This window comes from Schistocerca piceifrons, chromosome 2 (assembly GCF_021461385.2).
Source record: "Schistocerca piceifrons isolate TAMUIC-IGC-003096 chromosome 2, iqSchPice1.1, whole genome shotgun sequence".
Classification (NCBI taxonomy): domain Eukaryota; kingdom Metazoa; phylum Arthropoda; class Insecta; order Orthoptera; family Acrididae; genus Schistocerca; species Schistocerca piceifrons.
Genome location: NC_060139.1, coordinates 514,569,243 through 514,592,599, shown reverse-complemented (window position 1 = coordinate 514,592,599; position 23,357 = coordinate 514,569,243).

The window sequence follows — 23,357 nt, the reverse complement described above, 5'->3', positions numbered from 1 at the left end:
AAAAATCGATTGTCAGCACTTTTTGTTAGCATTTCAGTTTATTTCATCAGTGAAATTAGACTTTTTTCTTGGCACCTGCAAAATATCTTTCTCGGCAGGAGAAAGAATTGAAATTGTGGGAGCATAAGTGAAAACAGATTTGATTAAGGAAACTCGCGAAATTTTCGGGGTCAAGTATCAGGATACATTACTAGCGGACTACCAGCAAAGAGTCTGTATAAAAATTGGTGCACCTAAGGATCTGTGCAAAATGTAAAACGACAAAGAATTCCTTCAATTCGCACACCAGAAGTTATTGCAGATATTCGCCGAAGAATTATTCAGAGCCCAAAGAATTCTAAACGTAAACTGGCCCAGCAGGCGTATGTAAATAGGAGGAGCTGCAGCGAACATTGAAAAGTCTTAGTTTAACGCCATATCGTCTGATTGTTGTGCAGAAACTATGGGAGAAAGACAGTCAGAAGCGTGTAGATTACTGCACGTGGCTTCTGAATAACATCAACGATGGTTTGTGAGGCCCTTTGCATTACATCATGATTGATGAAGCATGATTTCTTCTTTCCGGTCAAGAGAAATCACAGAAGACGAGGCACCGTGCAACGGAGAACCCTAAAATTGTGTGTCAGCAAGCACTCCACGATGAAAACATCAGCGTTTGGTTCGGTGTAAAGAACACGCGGCATTGGACCGATATTTTTTTGATACTATCCTCAACATGGTTACATATATGAAAATTTTTGTTACATATTGTGCTCAACTCAATACGAAAGATAAGCCACACGTCTAACGTATCTTTGGAACGAGACCATGATGTCTTCGCCGAGGAACAAACTGTCAGCAAATACGTATGGCCAACACGTTCGCCGGATCTAACAACACGTGATTATTTCCTGTGGGGACACTTGAAGAGCAAAGTCTATGAAACAGATTCACACACAATAAAAGAACTGAAAGACGTCAGCCGTGAAGATGCCGCCATCGATATCTGAACTTAACGCCCGGTGTATCTGAGTATGCTTGGACGTGCACAGCTGTTGATTGATGTTCGGGGGGTCATTGTCAGCATCTTATACAGTTGTAATTATTGTTGTATTTTTCATTGTAATTAAATGGTAAGTCTATTTCAGCTCTTCGTTTCTGTAATTTTATTGCACTTTCCTTAGACGGTCTACTTTTATCTGTGCCACCCCTTAGTAGCAGACTTTTATGTGAACAATAATTATAGTTAGACGAATGTAAAGGACAGCGAAAAATCAAAGACAGTTCATAGTTAAGCTAAATATATTTTATTTCTCGACTCAAACTCAGATTTTTTCGCAGTTTAGAACTGTTGTCACACTAGTTAGTTGACTGTGAAAGCATAAAAGCTTGTAAAGAAAGTAACAAAGTAGAGAAGTAAGCAATGAATAACACTGAAGTAAAGAAGAAGTAACCACTGAGTAACATTTTACGCAGTACTGTTGGTCATGCCGCGCGCCGTAGCCGCGGGATCTATGGCGCCTTGCCACGGTTCGCGCGGCTCATCCCGTCGGTGGTTCGAGTTCTCCCTCGGGCACGGGGGTGTGTGTTGTCGGAAGTTAGTTTGAGTTAGATTAAGTAGTGTTTAAGCTTAGGGACCGATGACCTCAGCAGTTTCGTTCCATAGGAACTTACCTCAAATGTCCAGCTGCCGGTCACGCATGCATGGTGATAAAAGACTGTGACTAACTCACATTCATTACAACGAAAATGTAGTATTTTTCCGTTACGGTTCGACAAAACTGAACAAATGCATGAGTCGCTAGTATTCTACTACTGTAGTATGCCCCCTATACATCATGATAACACACACTGACTGATAAAATCCCATACGGTACGGCAAGACTAGCGTAACAAAAAAATGGTTCAAATGGCTCTGAGTACTATGGGACTTAACATCTGTGGTCGTCAGTCCCCTAGAACTTAGAACTACTTAAACCTAACTAACCTAAGGACATCACACACATCCATGCCCGAGGCAGGATTCGAACCTGCGACCGTAGTAGTCGCGCGGTTCCGGACTGAGCGCCTGAACCGAGTAGCGTAACAGACATTTCACGTTACCGTTTGTTTCTGGTCGATAAAATTAAACAAGTACACCACTGGATAATATTCTACTTACTGCCATAGGCCACCTATATATCAGGACAACACACTCTGACCAACAAAATCCCATAGAGTAAGAAAGAGAATCGTAACAGACATTTCACGCTACCGTTTGTTTTCGATCTATAATTTTAAAAGAAAATAGTTCAGTCAATTTCTCTAATTCACAGCAATTTATACATCAGTGAAATTATTACAGGAGAGCCAGATTCATTAATACCAACATTTCGTCTGATAGCCCATACTTCTGGTCTCAGTCAGATTGTAGTATAACATAAGAAATCACTTCGTAAATTAACTTACGTCCGTACTGTAAAAGACTTGAGAAATATATTCATATGCAACATTACAGAATACTCCAAAGAACAGTTTATCTTTCAAAGTACACATACCTGATACCTAATTGTGAATCCTAGCTTGTTCCTGTCTTCATGTAACTGTGGAAGTATGGCTGGGTGTATATTACATTACAAGTCATAGAAAAAAGCAGGAGACAGTTGAGCGGCGTCTAGGTTCAACAGAATTATTAATCTTATATTGAATTATTTTGGTCAAATGTGGCGCCGGCCGGGGTGGCCGAGCGGTTCTAGGCGCTACAGTCTGGAACCGCGCGACCGCTACGGTCGCATGTTTGAATCCTGCCTCGGGCATGGATGTGTGTGATGTCCTTAAGTTAGTTAGGTTTAAGTAGTCCTAAGTTAAGTCCCATACTGCTTAGAGCCATTTTTTTCAAATGTGGCGAACGAAGAGGTAGAAATTAGGCTGATTGTTACTGCCAGTGGCAGCAGGTAGCTATTCTCGCATACGTCGGAGGTATTCAAGCGTTCGAGAGTAGTAGTGCTGGATGCTTCAGCAGCCAGTCGTTGCAGGACATCATATTATTATCAAAGTCAATACATCATATTATTATCAGACTGTAACCGATACGTTCGTTAGCGACGGTGACAAAGACAGCAAGTGGTCACTTATACGAGATTCAGTAGTATTAGAGTGACCGTTAGCTACGAGTTTTTCATGTTACTTGGTGCCGGTATTATTTAAAAGACAATGTAAATTCATAAGGTTTCAACTAACAATTAAGTCATATTATATCAAATCATCGTGAATATCGTCATATTAGCGTTATTAAAATGTATGAGTAGAACCGTTTTACGGTTTTACATTGTATCATCTTGATATCTGCAGAGGACGTTCATAAAGCTCTGACCACTGTGCTTGTATTGTAGCGAATCGCGAATAGTGACACTGAGGCGACCTACAGCTCAGTAGCGACGCTGTCCTAACGGTAACGTCTGCATGCGTCGGTCAAGCAGAAGACGCTAGGTCCCGAGAAATGCTGCTATCTTCCCGACACAGCACGCGCCCAGGCGCCTGGCCGGCTATCTCTGGGCCACGGGTCTGGCGTGTTGTTGTTGTTTTGCTTCTTCCCTGCGTAGACAACACCAGACCAGGGCCCCATCCGACCTGACCCACGCACCCCTCCGTATCGTAATCCTAATGGAAAGCTTCGTCGCCGTTTCTGCCTGATTGACGGTCCGTGATACGTGCTGCTATACATTCGGTGCCACATCTCGTTGTAAGTGCCGTTGCTCTCTGATTTAATTACTTGTTCCTTGTCTCATTAGTGTGATGAATAGCGACAACGTAGAACCAGTGGCTCTTATGCTTGTTTACTGCAATTCACGTTTGAATATTCCTCCCATTTGTACATCAATTTAGTAACTGCATTAAGCATTAAGCATTTAGCTTAACAAAAGACTTAGCAATGTAATTACCTTTCGACAACGTAATCTGTAAGTTCATAAAAAAACGTCCTCTGTCGAATAGAACCCACACACAATTCTTTTCTCTTCCTATCTATAGGGCTTTTTAAGTCCAAGCAGCAGATAAAGGATTTCAGTACCAGAATTGTTCAGACCTTTCTCGATTAAAGCAAAAATTTATGAGGAATACTGAAAGCAAATTTTTCATTTGCTATTGGTCTTTTGGGTCTAGATGTACATACATACACCGCAAGCAAACGTATCGTGGGTGGCGGAGGATACTATGTACCACTACCGGCCATTTCCTTTTCTGTTCCACTCGCAAATAGAGCGAAGGAAAAACTACTGTCTATATATCTCCGTACGAGCCCTAATTTCCGTAATTCTAGCGTTTTGTTCGAACCTACCGGTAACAAATCTAGCAGCCCGCCTCTGAGCTGCTTCGATGTCTTCCTTTAATTCGACCTAGTGCCGATTCCAAACATTAGAACAGCACTTAACAATGGGCCGCACTAGCGTCCTACATGCGGCCTCCTTTACAAACGATCAACACTTTTCTAAAATTCTCGCAACAAACCGAAATCGACCATTCGCCTCCCCTACTACAGTCTTCACATGTTCATTCCATTTAATATTGCTTTACAAGGTTAATATATTTAATCCCCGTTACGGTCTCAAGCAGCATACTACTGACATTATGTGTTTGTTTTACGCACTTATAAATTATAGACTAAATTAAAGATGATTCATTGTTCGTTCCTATCTGTAGAGGGTAAAGCAAAACAAATTTCATGAGCAGTGTACAAATTTTGTGGCTAGAGTAAATTACATAAACTGTGAAACAAAGTAGAAGAAGATGAAGAGGCAAGCTGCCGGCGGTATGAAGAGGGGAAGGGGGGAGGTTCTGGGTAGAGGACTTGAGGTCTCAGATTATATTTCCGTAAAATATTACTTAAGGAAAATAAAAGAAGTAAACATGTTGGTTTCTTATTCTCCGAGGTTTTTATGAACTGCGAAAACCCTGCCGCCTTTAAGACTTAAGAAATTAAGTTGTGCAAGTATCAATTTCGATGATATCACTTCAAGAAAATGAGGTCTCGTGTTCGTACTACGCTGTGCGTGAATTTCAAACATCACAAAGTTTCAGATGTTGGCTGACACGTCTTTTTCGTCTGTTTATAATTGTTCATTTTTAAAAAATCCTTGCTCTTAGGAGTATCTCACAAAGTATACATTCAAGCGCTGTCGGAGCCTCTTAAGCTTCTTAACTTGACTCCCCACAGTTTGGCTGCAACCATGAAAGTTAAATACGTTAATATCTCTGATAATGACAGTTTTATGGGGGACTTTACTCACACGACGATTTCTGTTTCTTAGTATAAATAATTTACAGAAGCTGCCCACATCATGCCGATTGATACACTGAGGTGATAAAAGTCATGAGATGCCTCACAATATCGTATCAGACCTCCATTTGTCCGGCGTACTGCAGCAACTCTATGTGGCATGGACTCAACAAGTCGTTGGGAGTACCCTGAAGAAGTATTGAGCCGTGTTGCCCCTAAAGCCGTCCATAATGGCGAAAGTAATACCGGTGCAGGATTGTTACACGAACAGACCTCTCCATTATGTCCCATAAACGTTCGATGGGATCGTACGATCTAAGTGGCCAAATCTTTCACTCGAATGGTCCACAATGTACTTCAAACCAATTACTAACAACTGTGGCCCGGTGACACGGAGCGTTATCGTCCACAAAAATTCCATCGTTGCTTGGAAAATAAAGTCCATGAACGGCTGCAAATGGTCTCCAAGTACCTGAACATAAGGACGTAAACATAGACGGCAGTATTATGGAGCCGCAGTACGATGGCTTCGTGGGGTCTGCGTCATACCCTAACACTACCAGCAGCTCTTACCAACAAAAATCGGGACTCACCTGACCAGGCCGCGGTTTTACAGTCGTGTAGGGTTCAACTGATATGGTCATGAGTCCAGATGTGGCGCTGCAGATGACGTTGTGCTCTTAGCAAAGGTACTCGCGTCAGTTGTCTACTTCCACAGGCCACTGGCACCAAATCCGTTCGTCGTACGTCCTACACTGATTTCTGCGGTTATTTCACCCAATGTTGCTTGTTTGTCAGCACTGACAACTCTGCGCAGACGCCGCTGCTCTCAGTCGTAACGTGAGGGCCGCCGGCCACTGCTTTGTCCGTGGTGAGATAAAATGCGTGAAATTTGGTATTCTCGGCATACGCTTGGTACTGCGGATCTAGGAATACAGAATTCCCTAACAATTTCCGAAATGGAATATCGCATGCATCTAGCTCCAACTACCATTCCGCGTTGAAAGTCTGTTAATTCGCGTCGTGCGGCCGTAATCACGTCGGAAACTCTTTCAAATTAGTTACATGAGTGCAAATGACATCTCTGCCAATACGCTACACTTTTATACATTGCGAAGCGATACTACTGCCGCCTGTACATGTACATATCGCTGTCCCACGACTTTTTCAGCTCAGTTTAATATATCGTGTTGGCTTACGTGAACGACCATGTCACTGCCACACACAGTGCATTGAAAGCTAACAAACGATCATGCTCCAGCTCTTCCTCCGTCGGTCGCAAGACGTTCCTCTCCCAGAAACTGTATGGATGTTTTATTTGTGATATCATTCTTCTGTTTTCTGGTTTCTACTGATTTCACTTGTCAAAAAATTCACGTACACTCAAGTTCATTTTCTAATTAACTTTAACACCCTCTCTCCTGGAGAGATTTTTTAAGTAACTCTGAAAGAGATTTATGTTAATTTATGCCGTCCCTTCCTTTCGGTTTTAAAGTTGTTCAGTATCTTATTAATCCAGACAACCTGCTGTATTATGCAAAATTAGGAGTAGGCGAGTTACGCAATGTCCTGGGACAAGTTACGTGCGACTGTGTTACTAGGAACTTCATTCTTCATGTCATGCATCCAGCGAGCAGATGCAAAGTAGAAGAAAAGTTTAATCAGGCTTACGGGAACAAAGGAGAGAGAAGAAAGACAAGAGTAAATGTTCACTGTCAGGGGGAATATTTTAAAATTCACTTTAATTTATGTTCTGCTGTGTTCTTTAATATCTTCTACCTTCCATTTCTGCTGATAGGCGAACCACATTTCACTACAAAAATAGTCTTGGCAAGGGCTACCTGCTACTCATTTTAAAGTCTTCTTTATGAAAAAAACGATGAACACCCGTTTATCAATCGACCAATCACTTGAAAAGTTTGGACTGATGTTGAGATACCTGTCCGGAAATGAAACCCAAAATTCGAGGACGATGGTGACTCGATGGAATTTCAACTTTTGCTCCCTAGCTAGGTTTTACAAATGAAATCGGGCACGTCCCAAGAACGGCGAAGACTCATCTTATGCTCTGTCACGTAGGCAGCTTTAGTGGAACAATACAAAGGCAAACCACACTAAATTGAAGGTTCCAGTAGTTGGTTTACAAGTTAACGAAGTGGTGTGGACATATTTCTGTCTCGTGAATTTATAGCAGTGACAATCAAGATTTCGCGGGTGTACCACTAGAGAATCATATCAGTTATTCCCACAAAACCTCACTGTAAAATCATCACATCACATGTGCGCTCTGCCGAAATGCTCTGCGGAAGAGAAATTTTCAGTGAGCATTTTCCCCTCGTTAGTTATTTGAAATACGCCAATCACAGATAACTGTACCAACTTTCACTCCGGATGTACTAATGTGTTAACAGATAGTTACTTTTCGTTAATGGAATCGATTTTCTACTCTGACTGTTCAAATGGCTCTGAGCACTATGGGACTTAACATCTATGGTCATCAGTCCCCTAGAACTTAGAACTACTTAAACCTAACTAACCTAAGGACAGCATACAACACCCAGCAATCACGAGGCAGAGAAAATCCGTGACCCCGCCGGGAATCGAACCCGGGAACCTGGGCGTGGGAAGCGAGAACGCTACCGCACGACCACGAGATGCGGGCTACTCTGACTAAGTATTAATGTGTTACGTGATATAGTGCAACAGTACGTAATGATGGTCATAATGATTTGGCTCATAATTATATATTGCAATGTAGGACAACAGCGATTTCGCCTAGCATGGATTCGACAACTCCTTGGTAGGTATGTGGTACAGGTGTCTACGCACTCCGATACCGCACCACGTGTGTTTCATCGGGCTCAGGTCAGGACAGTTTGGTCACCAAGACATCAACGTGAGCTCACTAACATGTGCCTAAAGCCACCATTGCATGAAACCGGCCTTGTGACACAGACAGTTATGGCGGTGGAAGATGCCAGCAATTTGGGGCAGATAGCAAGCATGACGGGATGCAGGTGTTTCGCAACAATGTTCACATAGTCCACAGCTGTCATTGTGCTTTCGATTACTATCGCAGCTCAACCGGAAACACAAATGAATTTCCCTTGACATTACACTGCCCCTACCGACGTGCACACGTGACATGGTGCATGTTTCGAACAGCCTCTCGATATCCGAACACGACAATCGATCTTGTGTCAGACGAAACGTTCTTCTTTTGACAGGGTGACAAGTTTCCATTGACCTACAATCACTTTATATCTCTGAAACAAGTAAGATAGATCAATGAAACCAATATTCACTGAAGGCAAATACAGTTTCATTCATTATGTAATCGTCAGTATATACATCTACATCTTCAGAGATACTCTACAAATCACATTTAAGTGCCTGGCAGAGGGTTCATCGAACCACCTTCACAATTCTCTATTAATCCAATCTCGTACAGCTCGCGGAAAGAACAAACACCTATATCTTTGCGTACGAGCTCTGATTTCCCTTATTTTATCGTGGTGATCGTTCCTCCCTATGTAGGTCTTTGTCAACAAAATATTTTCGCATTCGGAGGAGAAAGTTGGTGACTGGAATTTCGTGAGAAGATTCCGTCGCAACGAGAAACGCCTTTCTTTTAATGATGTCCAGCCCAAATCCTGTATCGTTTCAGTGACACTCTCTCCCCTATTTCGCGATAATACAAAACGTGTTGCCTTTCTTTGAACTTTCTCGATGTTCTCCGTCAGACGTATCTGGTAAGGATCCCACACGGCGCAGCAGTATTGTAAAAGAGGACGGACAAGCGTAGTGTAGGCATTCTCCTTAGTAGATCTGTTACATTTCCTAAGTGTTCTGCCAATAAAACGCAGTCTTTGGTTAGCCTTCCTCACAACATTTTCCATGTGTTCCTTGCAATTTAAGTTGTTCGTAATTGTAATTCCTAGATATTTAGTTCAATTTACGGCCTTTATATTTGACTGATTTATCGTGTAACCAAAGTCCAACGGATTACTTTTAGCATTCATGTGGATGACCTCACACTTTTCGTTATTTAGAGTCAAATGCCAATTTTCGCACCATCCAGACATCTTTTCTAAATCGTTTTGCCATTTGTTTTGCTCTTCTGATGGCTTTATTAGTCGATATAGTCGATAAACAACAGCGTCATCTGCAAAAAACCTAAGACGGCTGCTCAGATTGTCTCCCAAATCGTTTATATAGATAAGGAACAGCAAAGGGCCTATAACACTACCTTGGGGAACGCCCGGAGTCACTCCTGTTTTACTCGATGACTTTCCGTCAATTACTACGAACTGTGACCTTACTGACACGAAGTAACAAATCCAGTCACATAACTGAGACGATATTTCATAAGCACACACGATTAACTAAAAAACGTTTTAGATACGAAATATACAAATACAGACGTAAAATGCAACAGTAAATTAAAACTTTTTCGGCCTAATACTGAAAAACTTAGGGAATGCGCTTTAGACAACTTTTCTCCAGCAATTGTATTTCATCCCTTATTTGTTATTCTCGTAGGTGTAAACAATACCCAGTTACAGTTAACGTAACCTTTTTCGACTCAAAAGTGTTTCTAGAGATAAATGTTTTATATGTGGAAAAGGTAGAGGTTGCAGCTAAATTTGATGAATAACTGGGATGTTTCGCCAAGCTGCGTATTAAATTGTTCAACCTACTTGTTACCTCTGCGCAGCTGTGGGCGGGTGCTACGTCATGATGATAGTTTGCCGGCCGCGGTGGTCTAGCGGTTCTGGCGCTGCAGTCCGGAACCGCGGGACTGCTACGGTCGCAGGTTCGAATCCTGCCTCGGGTATGGGTGTGTGTGATGTCCTTAGGTTAGTTAGGTTTAAGTAGTTCTAAGTTCTAGGGGACTTATGACCTAAGATGTTGAGTTCCATAGTGCTCAGAGCCATTTGAACCATTTGATGATAGTTTATCCTTTTATTTTGCATTCCATGTCTATTTCGCGTTCTTTTTCAAGCTGTAAATCGAGAAAAAATGTACTGGCTGCCCCTTCCGAAGGTATTCAATACTCCGAATTCGTCTTTCATCCGAAGCAATACTGAACATAGCCTTCCAGGCAGATAAAAGCAGATTCTCCGTTTTGATACAGGTCCCCGTCCTTAGAGCCAACAACAGTAACAAAATGGCGCATGGAATTAGCACAGTTACTATACAAACCAATCAAATAATTTTTGAGATATTCATTATCAAGTTTGCTTTAGATCAGCGTTCAACTAAAGCAGCATCACCTAGCACAAATCATTTTGATACCGTAATATTTATTCTGCTATGCCTAGGACCATAACTACTACGTATACCTCTTTTCACTCACAGAAAAATTCCATACTGTGCACTTTGTAGTTGGTTGTTGTAGTTTCCAGAATAGCATTACGCGTGTCAACTATCGTTCAGACGTCCTAGTGTTGGTAAAGTAGCACACTTCCTATAAACCTTCACTAAATGTGGATGAATTTCCGTTGGCAATATGCAGTTCAAAACGATGAATTTTATTATATAAAGTGAGATTTGTCTAAATTTTATATCAAAATTTTGTGAATTTCGACAGCTTAAAAATAACAATTAAATCGTTTTGTAATTTTTGAGAAAAATTCTCGTGGAGAATATTATGGGTCTCGACAAAATATTTTAAAATTGAATTAAAAAGTGTCTTGACCGCAATAAAATGTTTATTGGCAATGGTAACCGGTTTCGGTCAAATTGCGCAGACCATATACGTAATTCTGGCAGGCGGTGGCGGTAAACGGAGCAGGTGCCGTGGATCGACTGATTAAGGTGTATGTGGTCTTAAGACGATTACATTTTGACCGAAACAGTTTACCATTGCCAATCAACATTTTATTGTGGCCAAGACTATTTTTAATTCAGTTTATAAATTGTTTTGTTCCGCTGGCCTCCTAACTACGGGAGTATTATGTCTGTAAGGGTTAAACTTAGTACGAAATAATTTTTGAATAATTTTACAAAAATCATTCCCCCCATTAACCTCACGGGAAAGGTTGCATTACTAACCGTAAGGGGGAAAAAAAAATATTCAAAAATCTGACCGACTAGTGTAAGACGGCGAGAAGATATTCAAAACATCGCTCGGTGAACATGCGCTGTAGCATGTGCTTTGTGGATCAGTTTGAGGTTGTTTCCCGTCGCGGTAGACCACACATGTACTACGTCAAACTTTTCGTTCCGATTTCCCCTTCCTCACTGTACAACGTTGTAAATAGTTATCGTTTGCATCCTGTAATAGTACTGTACGACAGACGTGCCGTTTACGCGTTGATGGCCACACTTTTTTTGCGGAGAAAGGAAGGCCCAATGCTGTCATGCAATTCACTTATGATACGCAGCAATCCGGCTCAGAGGCTGAAATACTGGACTCGTAACTGGAACATCCTAATTTCAAAATGCTGTTCGGTCATGCTAATTCAGGTTTTAGCTGGATTCCCTTTATATCTTCTATATAAATGCCGAGATGGCTCCTTTAACAAGCTCACGGCCGTTACCTTCTCCTTGACCTCGTCTATAGGAATGCTCTTCATCAAATGATTGCGGCGTCGACAGCCTTCCTTCTTTTGCTTGTTACTCATTTCGAACACATGTAATTTGTTGGTTCTCATATGTTCCAGTGAACCATATAACAATACACGCTCTCACAATATCATTTGTTCTCGATCTAAAAATTTCACAACGCACAACTTTCGGCCTTGGACTGAGTAAGGGTTACCCTTGCATTAAGCCATCGATCATAAATTATCTATGTGATTATTAAGATGATTATTCTTGTTGGGATGGAGTATCATTTACAGGAATTACTGGAACTATCATGGATCTGTCGTAAAGATAAATGTAATATAAATTAGGTTCATGATAGAAGTACAAGTATTTTGCGTTCCATGGCTAGGCAGTATAGAAAGTGACGTTTGAAAATGTATAGAAATGTCGAAGGCACAAAATACAGTAAGTTACAGGTGAAAATGTCCCTTCCATTTGTTCTTGTTCGGTGCATAGTTTAGTGGATAGTTAACAGCAAAGTTTTTTTCTTTTACGTGGACGACTTTTTGAATCTTCCTGTGGCTAACACTAGCCGCCACTTGTGGATGCTGGAAAAAGTAGCAGCGCTGATAATGCGGGACGAATACATACTAGTAAACGTGTGTCACAGTCACTCGACGAAATTCCCTAATTTGTCCTGGCAGGAAAGCTTGGAGGAAATGTAGTGTTTCCAAACTTATTATTCTGTTTTGCTTGACTCAGTCCTCAAGCATTTCATGTATTTTAAGACCAATGTGATTCGTGAGGACAAAGCAGCTCTATGGACCCTTCGTAATTTGTTTATTTTAAGAATGAGTTAGTTAGTTTTATATTCCTGTGACTTGTAGTTTGTGAGCTACAGAAAATTAGAGATAACTCTATAAATATTTGTCTGAGTGAAAAATTGTGTCTAAATTAACGATTTGAAGAGTCTTCGTGTATATAGTGGTGTTCAGTGGGAGTGGAATGGGTGACTGGGATTCAGGGCTAATTTTTAAAACACCACCTACGTGATCCGAAGCTTCTACGTCGTCCAATCACAATTTATTTAAGAGTAATACATACTGGACAGTGATTGCAAGCTGCATCAAATCCTTTCTATAAACATCCCAGGCTTCTTTGTCAGAAAACATTTTGTCTCTACTTCCTATTGCTAGGATTATTCTTCATATAGGCTATCAATTTCAGGAACGTAAGAGAAAAAACTTCATTTCCACACGTAAGTGTGCTGTCCCAAGCAAGTTAAAGCACTTTTAAGAGTCCGTCCGTGGACTGCCTCAACGTAACATGAGAAGTCATGGCAAGGAAGTTCTGCCGCCAACGTGTACACCGCATGTCCACTGATGCCATCCATGCAATATAAACATTTGTTCTAGGGTAATGTTAATAGAGATGCTAAGTCTCAGACGTCCGCAATTATACAATGACAGGATATAACTTGGAACGTGCTGTCCTAGAGGCCAAGAATCTTCTTGCTTCTGTAACAAATAAGCCTTACTACCTCTCACTGGGAAACACCTTCCTTTGTTTCACTTAAGTCATTTGTTTTCAAAATCCGAAGTACATCGAGAGCCTTAGGGGCGGAGATTTTTCTCATTTGGTCACGGAGGGAGTGGAAAATAGGCAACGCAATCTGTAAAATTCATTTTGTGATTAACCTAAAGAGTTTTAAAAAAAACGAAAAACCGAAATTTCGATGTCTCTATGCGAATATGAAGTTAATTTTGTCACGAATAGTCCCTAGTACGATTGGCACTTAAGACAATAACATTACGGTTTACCTAATCAGTTTTCGTCCTATCTTCTGCTTCTCTGACGTTTTTCCTTTCGACGGGAAGTTAAAGGACAGGAACAACCAATATCTATGTGTTAACTGTTAAAATGTAATGCGATTATCTGGTAAAATAATTACTGATAAAAAAGAGCTAAAATGTATGTAACAAATCAATGACAACACCACTGAGACTACAGGGGAAAGTTCCCTGTTTTGTGGAGCTTCCCAATTTGAGGAGGTCATGTATTTCTGTCACGTAGGTGATGCCATCACACAATGGAAATTGGAACTAGAGAACAGACATTTGACTGATCTTGAAAGCCCACATTTTTAGTAGAGTGAAAATGTATTGTGTTGCTACAAGCAGGAAAGCATTGTTCGCGTTCCTGAAGGTTTTTTCATTTTCAGAAAACGGGACATACATTATAGGAGGTGACTATATAATTAAATAATTATAAATACATTAAATCTACACCCCTTTCGGTTTGCAATGATATAAATAGTTCACGAACTGCGAAGTGCACTAATGGAACACGTTTTCTAGCACGTGCAGGTTTCTCAATTTGGGGGCGTCTGGGATTCCTAATATGCGGCTCCCCAAGTTGCAACTTTAAGTTCGTCTGTACAGGGTGTTACAAAAAGATACGGCCAAACTTTCAGGAAACATTTCTCACACACAAAGAAAGAAAATACATTATGTGGACATGTGTCCGGAAACGCTTACTTTCCATGTTAGAGCTCATTTTATTACTTCTCTTCAAATCATATTAATCATGGAATGGAATCACACAGCAACAGAACGTACCAGCGCGACTTCAAACACTTTGTTACAGGAAATCTTCAAAATGTCCTCCGTTAGCTAGGATACATGCATCCACCCTCCGTCGCATGGAATCCCTGATGCGCTGATGCAGCCCTGGAGAATGGCGTATTGTATCACAGCCGTCCACAATACGAGCACGAAGAGTCTCTACATTTGGTACCGGGGTTGCGTAGACAAGAGCTTTCAAATGCCCCCATAAATGAAAGTCAAGAGGGTTGAGGTCAGGAGAGCGTTTAGGCCATGGAATTGGTCCGCCTCTACCAATCCATCGGTCACCGAATCTGTCGTTGAGAAGCGTACGAACACTTCGACTGAAATGTGCAGGAGCTCCTTCGTGCATGAACCACATGTTGTGTTGTACTTGTAAAGGCACATGTTCTAGCAGCACAGGTGGAGTATCCCGTATGAAATCATGATAACGTGCTCCATTGAGCGTAGGTGGACGACGAAACTAAAATGAGCTCTAACATGGAAATTAAGCGTTTCCGGACACATGTCCACGTAACATCTTTTCTTTTTTTGTGTGTGAGGGATGTTTCCTGAAAGTTTGGCCATACCTTTTTGTAACACCCTGTATACATATTTACTAACATCTGCGTTCTGCAAAATTCATTTTAGATGAATCCTACTTATACATCTGTAAACATGTTTTCATTTTGTATGCTGAATGCTATAGCAAAGGAAATATATTTTAGGAAACTGAGAAAGAGTCCCTAACAGTAGTATATGATTCTTTTGTGGTTGGGACCCAGAAAACGTCGGTATCCCAACGAATAAAGGTTGTCATTTTAGTTATTCGAAGTAAACGAATATGGAGCTATAAAGCATCTCACATCTTCGGTGTCCCTCAAACGACATTGGAACACCCTGTTAAAGACAGCAAATTCTCAGATGAATCTATGAACACCAAAATAGGAAGGAAACCTCTTTTCGTCGAGAACTGAAAGAGGGAGTTGAAGAATTACTGCATCCAGATGGAAAAGCGATTCTATCACCTCTCTAGAAAAGATGTCCGAAGACTTTCCTATCAGCTTGCTATAAGAAATAGCACGAGAAACCCATTTTCAAAAGAAAAACTGAAAGCTGGTAAAAAAATGGTTTCGCAACTTCCTATAAAGGAATCCCGAAAACTCTGCTAGATCTCCCCAAGGTCTTTCATTGGCCGGAGCTAAGGGTTTCACAGCCACTGCTGTCAGCATGTTTTTCGACATTTGTGAGCTGACCTTAGCTTCAATCAAGAGTAACCCAGCCAGGTTGATTAAATGTGACGAAACTGGTATCGCAGTTCTGCAGTATAAGCACACTAAAATTGTTGTATTGAAGAGGAAACAGCAAATCGCTTCCCTACATGACGCTCAAAGGGAAACAGTCATTACTGTAGTGATATGTGAGCCATTCGGGACACATTATACGACCTCCGATGATCTTCCCACCGAAGAAAATGAAGATGGAATTAATGGATGGTGCCCCTCTAGGTTCCGTTTATGCACGCTATCCTTCACCGTGGATTCAAACAGATATTTTTACTCAATGATTTCTCCAATTCTTGCTCCATGTGAAACAAACGAAAGATGATCCTGCAGGTCTCGTCGTGGATGGACATTTCAACTATGTCAGAAATACTGACGTGATTAATTTGACCAGGAATAAACGCGTCTGCATTGTGTCTCTGCCGCCTCATAGCACCCATAAAATGCAGCCACTCCACGTTTCTTTTACGGGGCTATTGAAGACATTTTATGCTCAAGAGATTGGGAGCTGGATCAGGTGCCTTGTTGGTAACGTTGTAACTGTGTACCACGTAAACAACATTTTTCGAAAATCTTACGTACAGTCAGCGACAGCAGAAATAGCAGAAAACGGTTTCCTGAAGACAGATCTGCTCCCATGCAAACGTCAGAATTTCCGACACCATGAATTTGCTGTTATAAAGAACTGGCTCATCCTCTCGAGAACAGTCCATCAGCAAATGAGGATCCACAAGAAGGAAGTTCGTGGAGATCTCAGAAATATGTCGTTCCACAAACACTGAAATATGAAGAAAATGCTGTTCCCCAAATTCCAAGATCCATATTTGTCATGACAACTGACATCAGTCCTCTTCCAAACATGATAGGTTCCAGAAGATTCCACATTGGTTCTGCTCAACTGAACTCTGGGTCTACATATAAGCATCGGTTAGCGGACGCAAGACCAAGGGTAATAACACAGAAGCAAGGTGGGAATGCAAGACGTGGTAAGCGTGCAGCATCAAACCAGGTACATGGACGTGGACAGCCAAATGGTAAGAAATGGTGGATCATTCAATCTTCATCGTTGTCTGAAGAGGATGAAACTGGACTGTCCGATGAAAGTGAAGATAGCGACGACAATGAAGAAATGGAGTGCAGTATTGTGCAGGGCTCTTCTCGAACGATTACAATGGAGAGAACTGGATCCGGTGCTCAAAATGCATGAAATGGACACATACATCATGTGTTGCTCTTCAAGCAAGAATATATATGCAAAAGGTGTCACTGACGGTGCTGCAGTTGCAAAATATCTAATTACTTGGTTTATATACAACGGTCATAAGACCTCCCCAAATTAGAGACTGTAATAGTCATCATCATTCGAACGTATTAGATAAAGTATGTTCAGTTTTTGGGTTAAAATGCATTGTTTCCATTTTCTTCTATAAGGTACTTTTAAAAAAATTAGGAGATTTTTCCCCTACCAGTTGAGGATAAAGAGTGTGTAACATGTACTAGACGTTTCGGGAAGTGCGAAAAGTAACCTGTTTACCTCGAAGGCGATGATTCTCATGATGGCGGAGATGAAATTTCTATTATCCCCTGCGAATGAAGTATAAAGAGCAAGGACACCAGTGTTTCTGAGGAAACTAGTACACCTTAACATGTAGCGATTGAGCGTCTCGGACGAAAACACAAAGTTGATGTAAAGGCAAAGTGTTTAGGAGGATTTTGTAAGATGCTATACGTGACAGAGAAGTATGTGAATGTCAGAACAGACTATTAGAAACATATACTTGCACAGAGCCACAGATTTATTTTAATCTTCACAGAGCAACAGAGCCGGCCAATGTGGCCGAGCGGTTCTAGGTGCTTCAGTCCGGAACCGCGCTGCTGCTACGTTTCCGGGTTCGAATCCTGCCTCGGTCATGGATGTGTGTGATGTCCTTAGGTTAGTTAGGTTTAAGTAGTTCTAAGTCTAGGGGACTGATGACCTCAGATGTTAAGTCCCATAGTGCTTAGAGCACCATAGTGCACTACTGACGAGAAACTGCTGGCAACAGTATCTACGGTAAAATACCTAAAGTAACAAACAACATAACACAATTAACAGGAAAAGCGGATTCCAGAATGAGATTCCTAGGAAGAATATTAAAGAAATGTAACTCATCCACGAAAGAAGTTGCTTATAAGACACTCGTTCGACCAATTCTTGAGTATCGTTCATCAGTATGGATTCCTTACCATGTAAGGCTGATAGAGGAGATAGAGAACGGCGGGGTTCGTCACGCGATCGTTTAGTCGGTTGGGAGACGTAACCGAGATGCTCAACGACTCCAGTGGCAGACATTACAAGAGAAGCATCATGGACCGCCGAGGGGTTTACTATTGAAATTTGGAGAGATCACTTTACGGGAAGAGTTAGACCACATATTAATTCCTCCCACATCCATCTCGTGTAATGCTCACTGTGAGAAAATTCGATAAAATAGAGCCAATACCGAGTCTTACCGACAATCATTCTTCCCACGTTCTGGTCGCGAGTGGAACAGGGTAGAAGGGATGAGATACTGGATCCAGAATTACTCTGTGCCACACATCGCTAGGTGGCTTGCGGTGTATTATGTAGATATACATGTAGGCAACACTACTGTTCTGTATTTTATTTTATACAAAACAGGCAAATCAGTTTTTAAAATTACCTCCACATATAGTCTAGGAATCCCAAGCTGTGCTGCTGTTTTCCTTGTTGATTTCACTGGACTTCTCTGTAATGCTCTTCTGACATGCCGTTCGCTCTTCCTTTCAAGCACTGAGCCATTATTATTAACCGTTTGTTAAATTCTGCTTATTGTTTTAAATTGAGACCGACCATCGAGTTTTAAAATGTGCGCCTTCTCTATGAAGAGACCACACTTTTTCGTTTCGTGCAAAAATAGCACAGCTGTAATGCAGTGTTCAATAGTCAGTCTTCATTTGTCAGCCATCTTGCAACAATACACGAACAGTGTACTCGGAATTTAAAGAACCTAATCTCCTTCAGCTACTCTCACTTCCGTAAACTTGACACACAATACCAATTCACAAAATAAAAAATTTGGATCGTTTGGTTCACAACCCAGTATGTTCAGTATGTCTATAAGATTGACATAACACCATACACTGAGGGATATCTCCTAACATCGTGTCAGGCCTCCTGTTGCCCGGCATAGTGCATTAGCTCAACGTGGCATAGGCTCAACAAGTTGCTGAAAGTCCACGACTGCGATGGTGTTGCCAGTCCAGGAGTTTCTGCGCCAACTGACCTCCCGACTATGTCCGACATGAATCAGGAGGACTTATGTCGGACAATCTGGTTGGACATTCGCCTGAATTGTCCAGAATGTTGTTTAGTTTGTAATCATGAAGTCCATTAATGGCTGTAGATGGTCTCCAAGTAGCCGAAGATAACGTTTCAAGTTAATGACCGGTTCAGCTGGGCCAGAGGACCCAGTCCATTCCCTGAACCCCCCCGTTATGGAACAGTCAGCAGTTTGAACTCTGCCTCACTAACAACTTGGGTGCATGGCTTCCTGTGCCATATTCGTGCCGTACCATCAGCTCATACCAGCTGAAATCTGGATTCATCCGACCAGACCACGGATTTTTATCGTCTAGGATCCGGCTGACACAGTCATAAGCCTGGGAGAGACGCTGCAGGCGATGACATGTTGTTAGCAAAGGCACTCGCGTCGCCGGCCACTGTGGCCGAGCGATTCTAGGCGCTTGAGTCCGGAACCGCACTGCTGCTACGGTCGCAGGTTCGAATCCTGCCTCGGGCATGGATGTGTGTTACGTCCTTAGGTTAGCTAGGTTTAAGTAGTTCTAAGTTTAGGGGACTGATGACCTCAGATGTTAAGTCCCATCGTGCTTAGAACCGTTTGAACCATTTGAGCACTCGCGTCGGTCGTCTGCTGCCACAGATCAATAACGCCAAATAGCGGACACGTTCGTCGTAAGTCCCACATACATTTGTGAGGTTGCTTGTCTGTTAGCACTGGCAACTCTAAGCAAATGCCGTTTCTCTCGGTAGCTACGTGAAGGCCGTCGGCCACTGCGTTGTCCATGGTGGGAGGAAATGCGTGAAATTTGGTATTCTCGGCACACTCTTAACACAGTGGATCTCAGAATACAGAATTCCCTAACGACTTTCGAAATGAAATGTCCCATCCGTGCAGCTCCAACTACCATTCCGCGTTGAAAGTCTGCTAATTACCGCCGGAACACTTAAGTACAAATGACAGCTGCGCCAGTGCACTGCCTTTCATACGGCGTACACGCGACACTGCCGCCACCTGTACATGTGCATATCACGACCACATGGCTGTTGTCACCCCAGTGTATTCGGAACAACAGTTAAAATATGTCTCTAACGTTTGTTAGAGAAGCTTGGAAGTGGAGTTTACAGATAGGGGCTAACAACGAAAATTTACTCGCGAAAGATAGGAGTATTAACCCGTGCAGGTGTTTTCTGAGTACTCACGCGGGATCTAGTTTAAGCACGTGATGCTGCGGTGCAGGACCCTCTGCCCCCGCGCGGCAGCACCGAAAAAACAACGGCGTGCCCGCCTGGCGCCATTATCGGAGGGTATGCGCTGGCGTGCGCGCGTGCTGGCGTCGCTTCGCAGGCACGGCGCTGCTGGTGGCGCGTTGATAGCCCGTGTTATCGTTGGGCCAGGAAGCGCGCTGCCGACTCTGCTGCGCCAGCCCCTCCCACTGGCCCCTCCCACCCCCACGCTCCGCCCCATCCCTCTCATTGCTCCCCCCCCCCCCCCCCGGGTTAACACCCCCTCTCCGCCAGACACCGGAGGAAGGCGCCGTTCTGCGAGATTTCTAGCCGCGGGACGAGCATCTTCCAGAAGGACCAAGTTCTGTGAAGACTTCTCCGTAATTACACTCTGGCTTATTACCGCAGGTCTGATTTCAAGTATTTCTACTACTTCCAAATATTAGGACTGCTCGACTGCTTTTCAATGACACTAATTTGGGAGAAAGAGTAGGTACCTGGGTACGTAAGTGGAACGGATGGATCAATCATTGAGATACGACACATTCTCTGACAATGAAATTACAACTTATATGCAGCTCCCAGCGGCGTGTGTCTGAGGGAATGGTGCTTCCTCATCGCATCAGCCCAACTAGGGTATGGTAGTGACGTCCATGTTCTTACGAATCTTGCTCCGTCCACCGCCATCAGTCGCCATCATGGCCTGAAGATGGTCTAAATTATAGAAAAATCTGGTTGGCCACCAAAATAAATATCCTTTGAGAACGTAACTGTTTTTACTGAATTTTTAATTTCCATTATTCTTACTTCTCCCTGGAATAGACAGGCTTGTTAATTGCTTTCGGCTACTAGATGGAACCATTTTCATTGTGCTAAGCGGAGTAACTAAACGAAAATGTGAAGAGTAAAAGTACTTCCACCGTTTGTATTGAGATTTTGTTTTGGGTTTTTATTTCAGATAATTCTGTATCCGAATAGTTGCAGTCAGGGTAGCACAGTCTGTTCAGTTAGGGCCTAGCCTCCGTTTGCAGTAAAAAACAATTGCCAATACCATCAACACAATTCGAAAGATTCCAAAATATGCTACTCCAGGCGGCTGTAAAATGAATGTGAGCAACGGAAAATAATAAACGCTAAAATGATGATTTGGTCCTGTCTGACTACCCGCTGAAGCAGATCTTAGGATCTCTTAATTCCAAAAATTACAATCTAAACATTAAAGAATGCTGAAGGCAACTAACACTACTAAATGATGAACGTTGTTTCTTATTGTACGTTTATTGGAGATTAAAGAAAAAACACCCTTTCTGATAAATATCTACATTTCCTAAGTAAAATTATTAATCAATTGTCCAACTCTGCCCCATTTTTATGACCACGCGACGTAACATAAATAACGCGAAATGACTGACATTATCTACGTACCAAACACTACAAGACACTACTTTCAAAGATGATCTACAATGGTGTGCAGCCTCAGTGGAAATAAACCAACGTGATCACAGTTGTTTAGCTTTATAGCCCTAACAAGCCGAAGTAATTTGCTATATCACCGTATGTACTGCATATGGTGCATCGGCGTGCTGGTTCTCGTACACGTCTGCGGCGATGGAAGAACTCCAGCCACAAATTAAAACTCTTTCAAACACTAGAACGACAGAAGGCGGTCTTCTGACTAATATACTCTAATACTGTCTCCTCCTCTTGGTGTTCTACAGACAAGAAACGCGAACTCCCAACCACAAGGATGGAGTTCTAATAACGTCTCAACGTAAGTATAGGCAGAAGAAGTGCTCTCAATCACTGAAGGTGTTTACTCAACGACGACTTCCAACCCGGACGAGCCAGCCGGGGTAGCCAAGCGGTTCTAGGCACTACAGTCCGGAACCGCGCGACCACTACGGTCACAGGTTCGAATCCTGCATCGGGCATGGATGTGTGTGATGTCCTTAGGTTAGTTAGGTTTAAGTAGTTCTAAGTTCTAGGGGACTGATGACCTTAGAAGTTAAGTCCCATAGTGCTCAGAGCCATTTTCAACCAACCCAGAGGCGAAGTCCAGAATCGTATAAGTTCGCAACAGTACAGTGCCCAACTGTTCTAACAATAAACTCTACTGAGAGCAAAGACAGCAAGTCCGTCTGTCTCAACAAAGCTGATATCGAGTGACCGTCACACACGGGCGCTCACAACAGAAGACCTCGTCTCTCCAGCGCTGGCTTCCCGGCAAGGCTTGGCTCCACACCATCGTAATCCCGAAAACGAATCATAATCCCGAAACCACGGAATATTCTCCCTCTCTACAGATTCTTCCGAAATCCGAGCAACCATATTTTAGTCTTTTGTCGTCCAGCGCGGAAAGTTTGCGAGGAAAAACCTACACTACTACAATGGTATGCTTCTGAGTAAAAATCCTTGGAAATAACCCAGCCTGCGTGGTTTCTGAGGTGCCGCTTCTTCGTTCCTCTCACCTGCGTCCAGGATTTTCAGCGTTCGGATGCATTATCCGGTTATCCTTCCGGCCTATACTACAATAACGGTCGGCCGTCACCCTATTGTGCTCCAGAGATCAGGTGCTACGACGTCTGACTAGCTACTTCCTGTGTTCAAGCAGGACCAACACCTGTGCGGGCCTTCCACCCAGAGCTTGAGTTCTGCCTGCTGTATCATCTTCACTGGCATTCCAACCTCTACTAGTATCGGCAATCATTCATTACGCCGTTTTTATAATAAAGACGCTCTGTCACCTTTCATTCAATAAGCGTAAACAATTATTTATAAGACGTCGTGATAATGTCAGTCTCCTTTATATATTCATATATACGATGTAAAACCTGTCACATGATACCTAATTGTGTTTGTAGATAACAGCAAAGTATGTGGATGAGTTCTTGTAAGGTGCGAAATTATAGCCACCTTACAAGATATCATGCGGTCTAGAAAGAACCACTCACGACATGACAGCGAAGAAAGAGACGTACAAGAAAGTAGACCAATAAAAAAGTAAACGTCTCCGCATTTGGTGCGGAAGGACATGGGTTGGATTCCAAGAACCTCACCAGATTTTTGTCTATGGTAGGAAGGTCTAGAGAGGGGTCTACTCGGTCTCGTTACGCCAAATGAGAAACTGTTTGAATAAAGAAGCAATAGCACCAACACGATTCATAATAACAGCTAGT